This window comes from Lygodium microphyllum, chromosome 8, assembly GCF_053477565.2.
Source record: "Lygodium microphyllum isolate KBCC chromosome 8, Lygodium_microphyllum_v1.1.10, whole genome shotgun sequence".
NCBI lineage: Eukaryota > Viridiplantae > Streptophyta > Polypodiopsida > Schizaeales > Lygodiaceae > Lygodium > Lygodium microphyllum.
In genome coordinates, this window is record NC_141142.1 from 23,630,124 (window position 1) to 23,637,252 (window position 7,129).

Genomic DNA, 7,129 nt, shown 5'->3' on the forward strand with positions numbered 1-7,129 from the left:
GGAGAATCTTCTCAAAGCAATGCAGATAGTGGTATACAGGTATCACGAAAAGGAAAAGAGAAGGTAGATCAGCCCATGTTTGATGTGAATGCAGGTCACTCTTATGTGGATGGTGAATCCAGTGGCTCAAAACAGAGCATTAATGATGAGTTGGGTATTCCTTCTATTGTTACACGTGGAGTAAGGAAGACCAGGATGTTTTGAGAGCACCTGGGAGTGAATCTACTTTGCGCAGGTCTACCAAAGCTAGGTATCCTGTGGATATGCTGAAATATGATGGATTTACAGCCATTCACTATGCATATATGGTCAAAGTGATACAGGAACAAGAACCCACTTCTTTTGAGCAAGCCATGGGAAAAGAAAAATTGGAGAAAGCCATGGATGAAGAAATGGATGCCTTGGAAGCAAATGCTACATGGGAATTGGTACCTTTGCCTAAAGATAAGAATGCAATTGGTTGTAAGTGGGTTTATAAGGTGAAACACAATGCGGATGGTTCTGTGAATAGATACAAGGCAAGATTAGTAGTCAAGGGGTATGCACAAACATATGGCATTGATTATGAAGAAACATTCAGTCCGGTTGCAAGGATGGCAACCGTAAGAGCAGTCATTGCTATGGCTGCATCAAAGGGATGGTCTTTACATCAGATGGATGTAAAGAATGCCTTCTTGCATGGTGATTTGCAAGAAGAGGTCTATATGGAGCAGCCACAAGGTTATGTGTATGCTGTTCATCTTGAGTTTGTTTGCAGGTTGAAGAAAGCCTTGTATGGCTTGAAGCAAGCACCTAGAGCATGGTCTGACAAGATAGGACAGTATCTTGTCACTATTGGCTTTCAGATTTCCAAGGCATATTTTTCACTTTATGTGAGAAAAACAGAGAAATGTATTATGCTACTTGTCATTTATGTTGATGATTTTATTATGACATGTGACAGTGATGAAGATATCCTTCATGTGAAAATGCTATTGAAGCAAAAGTTTGAGATGAAGGATTTGGGAGAGTTGCGTTATTTCTTGGGCATTGAGGTGATTAGATCACCAAGTGGGTTACGGCTCTTGCAGAGGTAGTATGGATTGGACATGCTGTCCAAATATGGGATGACATGCTGTAAGCCTATTTCAGTTCCTTTGGAGAAGAATGTGAAGCTGAGCGCAGATGCAGGTGAGCTTTTGGAAGACCCTACTATGTACAGACGCATAGTAGGAAGTTTGATTTATATGACTATTACCAGGCCAGATTTGAGCTATGTTGTTGGATTGGTAAGTCAGTTTATGCAGGCTCCAAGGAAACCGCATTTGGATGTGGCTAGATGCATACTCAGGTATGTGAAGTCTACATTGCAGTATGGACTACTTTATGAGACTGAGGTTCAGATACAGTTGCATGGATACACTGATGTTGATTGGGCTGGTAGTATTTCTGATAGACGATCTACCAGTGGATATGTGTTCTCTTTTGGGAGTGCTGCAGCCACTTGGAGCAGCAAGATATAGCCTACAGTTGCCTTGTCGAGCACAGAGGCTGAGTACAGGGGTGCAGCAATGGCTACATGTGAGGTAGCTTGGTTGCAAAAGCTACTTTATGATATGCATCAGCCTACAGATGGGCCACTTGTCATTTATTGTGACAACATGAGTAGTATACACTTGGCAAATAACCCAGCCTATCATGCTAGAACAAAGCACATTGAGGTGCATTATCACTATGTGCGGGAGAGGGTTTTACTAGGTCTTATTGATCTAGTTTATGTCAGCACAGAGGATCATGTAGCTGACATATTTACAAAGGCATTGGGCGCAGAGAAGCTACGCAAGTTCAGAGACCTGCTTGGTGTGTAGGAATTGGGATTGAGCTTGAGGGGGAGTGTTGAGATATCGAGCTCCACTAGTGATATGCCAGGGTGACCGTTGTGCATTTATGTCACTGACTTGTTAGCTGCAGATGCGGTTGGTACAGCGCCCATGAATAATAGCTAGATGACAGCTACCCTTATCTACTCTAGTTTGTGGCTCAGTTAGTATGCCACCTTAGTTAGTTGAGTTTGGTTTGAGACCCATATATAGGTTTCTTCTATTTCTTTGTACTAGAGTTCTTTTGGCTTACACAACTAAGAAGAGGAAAACTGTTTTCAGCCTCCACCTTTGTGTGTATTCCCCCATTATGCAAGTAAGAAAGCTACAAGTGAGACTCCTTCCTTCTCTCCCACAATCTTGACAACTGCAAGTTAAAGCTAAGTCATGAAGGACTTGCATAGGCACCAAGTCCAACATCAGCCCTTACACATAGTAAGGCTTCAAATTATTAAATTTAACTTAATTTTTAAACTCTATCCCTTGCAAGTTTGCTAAAAGGGCCATAGAGCCATTCTTTCCTATACTGATAATTTTGTATAGTCCAACCCATTTGGGTTTTAGTTTATTAGGAAATAGCTGACAAGATGAGTATCATAGTATAGCACCAACTAACCCTTCGCAAATTTATATTTCTTAGCCCAAAGATCGTGAAGTGCTTTCATTCTCTTCTTTCCTACCTCTTGATGTAATAAAGCCTGCAATCGAATTTCATCAAGATGTGCAAGAGAAATAAATGTTTGTTGTAATGCTTCTACCTCACCCAATGAATGATTGAGAGCAAATTGCATGGTGGGCAACTCTATTTCTAATGGTAAGACACATTGTTCCCCATATACCAGCTTGAACGGGGTATGGCCTATAGCTCTCTTGAATGTCGTATTGTAAGCCCAAATGGCCATGTACAATTTCTTATCCCAATCTCACTTACTTCCAGATACTATCTTGGATAAGATCCCCACTATGTTTATTCGTACTCTCGACTTGACCATTTTCTTTTGGATTATATGGGGTAGTTTTAATGTGTTTAATATTCACAGCTTCTATCAAGGCTACTATAACCTTATTCAGGAAGTGTGTCCCTTGATCATCAAACTTATCTCCTTAGGTGGACCAAAGCGATAAACAATATGCTCCCTAATAAAACTATCCATCTCCTTAGTAGAATCCTTCATCATTGCTTGAGCTTCATACCACTTTGTGAAGTAGACTTCTGTTGCTGCAATAATATAATGCTTCTACATAATCGATGAAGGGTATATTGGTCCAAAAAAATTGATACCCCATTTTTCGAAGGGTAACATAACTAAAATAGGGTTTAGTTTCCGCTTACAATTCTCCTTGGCATCATGTCTTTGACAGACACCACAATGCTTAACATAACTGAAAGTATCTTGGAAAACTAATGGCCACCAATATCCAATACGAAGAGCTTTCTCGGCGGTAAGCTATCCAAAAAAATGTCCCCCACATGCTGAATCATGGCATTTCTCAAGAGTAAATGGTGCCTCATCAGGTACTACACATCGACGATAAATATCATCCACACCTTTCCAATACAAGACACCTGCTATAATCAAAAAGTGTAGTGCTTGCTACTTAATCTTTCTTTTCTCAGACTTTGATAGAGCATCCCCAACCTTTCTTGTTGATAGATAATGCATTATAGCTGCATACCAAGAAGGGATGAAAGCTATATCGATTTTGAATAGACCTTTGATATCACTCCCTTCAGCCAAAATTTCCTTTGGCTCCTCGAAATTCACAAGACATTTCACAATACCCTATAACTTTGATGGCTTACTCCTAATCTCATAATCAAACTCTTGCAAAGTGTGTAATGACTTGGCATGTTACACATGGTATCAGAGCAATAATGAATAAGTTACCAAAAAATATATGCATACATTGCCTTAACATTTTTGCTTGTAAGTTCAAGAGCAAAAGAGTTGAAATTATCCTAAACACAATTGCCTCAATGATGATGGTCTAAATTGCAAGACATACCCTATTGACATGGATACTCAACTTTAAGAAAAGAATTTTCTCTTGAAGTAAGTTAAGCCATCTGAGTTCACAAGGAAAGGATCCAATGTTGATAGTAATACTGAAGTTTGGATTAAAACCCTTGGGAACTATTTTGATGTGGCATGAATAAGTGTTGCTAATGTGGCTATGATTGCCAAGCTAAAACAAGTAGGTGAGACACGCTTATGATGGAAGTAGTGGTGCTAAGGCAGTACTACCAGTGAAAGCCTTGTAAGCTCTGATGATATCAAGAAGGGCATAAAACAAAGATACTTGCTACCTTCCTATCACACCATCAAGATGAATTTGTTCTTCTCCTTGTGTCAACTAGGACTAGGTCTAAAAGCCTATTATTCTTAGTTCATGACACTTCAAAAATATGCACCACCTATGGATATTACGCAACAGGTGGCCAAATTCTACCATGGACTGAATTAGCCACTAGACACTCATCTAGAATACTTAAGGCCAATTGACTTGCAAAATGTTCTCATACAAGACAAAGCTTTAATTATGCCCAATGAAGATCAACTTCTTGATGATAATTACTTTGTAGTGAATACTAAAGAAGATTATGATGATTCAAAGGAACAAGGAAAGAAGTATCAAGAGTGCCTAATACTTCCTAGTGGTTACCAAAGAAGATTATGATGATTCAAAGGACCAAGAAAAGAAGTATCACAAGTGTAGTGAGATAGGAAACATCTAAAGGAGATGTCCCAACCATTGATTCTTCTTTGCAATGAGGTAGGACATATCCAAGCCAATTTCCCTAGATTGGATCAAGAAGATGAAGAGTTGGCAACAAAGTGAAGCTGCACAAGCTTAGCATTTGTTGTTCCTCATAAATCAGATAATAATAAAGGCCTTGAGCCCACTGAAATCTTTGAGGATGATCTTCATGAGATGTAAGAAGCCCCATACTTGAAATGATCCCCTATTATTATAATAGCAGTGAGTTACAAAATGTTACAATAAAAAATTTCCTAACTTCATTAAGTTATCTTGGAGTTTGAATACTCATCCATAGTGAGATTCGCATATAGTAGAACCATAATGGGTCCTAACCCACAAGTCCTACAATCCAACTTATCATAGCACAACACTATCCCTAACATAGAGATGAGGACATCTTGATTCCTCTAAGGGGGAGAGGGTGTAACATTAGGGCCAAAAACGCTTCAAAAACGTCACTTGTAAGAAAGTGATTAAGTTGCTAATTAGTTGAGGTTTAGGAAGAATAAAACCTCTAAATTTGGTTGTTCAGATGTGATTAATGAGAGAATATTTGGTTCATTGAAGAGGTCAGCCATTAATTGCCCTCATCTTTTAATCCAAGTCAAGGGTCACCTTTTCGGCCGGTTTTTTCTTGGAACTCGAGAGATTTTGTATTTTTGAGATTTTTGTACGAAATTCGCATTTGTTTGCTCCCGCGTTTTCTTTCTACACACTATTCTCTTTTGCCATTCTTTTTGTTGCACTTGCTTCCTATCACTGTGAAATTCTTGCTCGGTTCATTTGCTAGAATGTCTAGCAATACCTCTTCAAATAACATAGGCGCAAGCACACGTAAATACAAGCTAATTGTTCAGCTAGATCCAATTTACACATCTTGGAGAAGTATACATCATCGAGTATTGATAGATGAGATCGAAGCCAACAGGTTGTGAACACAAGGAATGAAGCATATAGATTTGTGGGTGGATGGAAATATTTATCTCAGGGATCCTTCTACATGTAAACCACCTCCTTTTTCCAATGTCCATGACTATATAAGATATGTTGGAGAAGATTACAATGGGATGCTTGGCTACTGTATGAGGTTATACTCTACATCTTACACATATATAGCTCAAATACACGAAATGAAAAAAGCACTAGAAACTACATAAACAAATATTTTAGAGTTGACAAGTCAGATTGATGTTTTGAAAAATGTTAACAAGTCATTACAGGATAAGCTAACACGCTTGAGAGAAACTCCAGTAGGATTTAGAGAGAGGAAGAGACCATTAAAAAATATAACCAACTTGTGTGAGAGAGCAAAGAAAAGGAGACTAAATCTTACAAAGAAATATGTCTCTAACATATTAGGCATCAATATCCGAGAGAATGAGGAAAGAATCAAACTTTTGAAGGAAACCATGAATAAGAAAGATATTTTGAGGATTCTTAAGTCACCCGAAAATGCAGATTTGAGAGGTCCAACTCTCAAAGAGTTAGTGAAGGACTTAAAAGGCATGGTGAAAGCAAATGAAATTGTAGAGACATGTGATACTGTGGGTATAAGTCGAAAAGGTTATCGTGCTATCTCTGGATTATGGTTTAAAAATCTTAAACGCAATAGGGTAACTATATTTGGATTGCCCTGAGCCCTTGCAGTTTCGACTACAAGAATTGCCATGAATCGCAAGTTTCCACATGTTTTTGGAGATTACATTCACATCGAAAGGTCTATGTCCTATGAAAAATTAAAAAAAATGTAATTTTTTATTACAATGCGTTTAACAATATATGGGTTAATCTAAAAAAGGTGCAAATTGCAATGGTTCACATGTATAAAATCACAGTAGAAGAAAGTTATGGTGTTCTAAAGTTTGCCTTGAAGTTGAATGAAGCACAGATTCAAAAGGGATAGAAGATGGAAAAAATTAGAATTTGCCTCATGAACATGGCATTGGACCATAGCAATGATGAGGGCCAAGCTCCATTGCATAAGATCCAATCTGAGATGGAAATTTGGTGGATTGGTGCAGCCCAGGTACCAATTGAAAATCATCAAACGTTGAAATGGTTGTTCAAGCATACAGGTATTCCAAATATCATTAAGTCTCAAAGTAAGGCGAAATGTTGGTAGTTGATGGGGTTGGTAATTTTAATGTGGAATGGCATATGAATGCTAATTTAAAAACTATCAAATGTATGCTTGGAATATGTAATGGTGCAAATGCAAAATATCCTTGCATTTATTACATGGAAAGTATTGGATCCAAAGATTGGAGTAGATTGCGACCAGTAAGAAGAGCCCCAAATAGAGACTCTATAGATTTGAGTAAATTTAAAAACATAGAAGACATCTGGGATCCCATTCTTTCAATCTCTCTTAAGAATATTCATATTTGTACTTTGCATGCAGAGATTAGAATAATCAATAAGCTTCTCAGGTTGCATCTTGACTATGCATATTCCATTAAGCCATTATCTTTATCAGATGAGTGTATTGATAAATGCAAGGCATTACT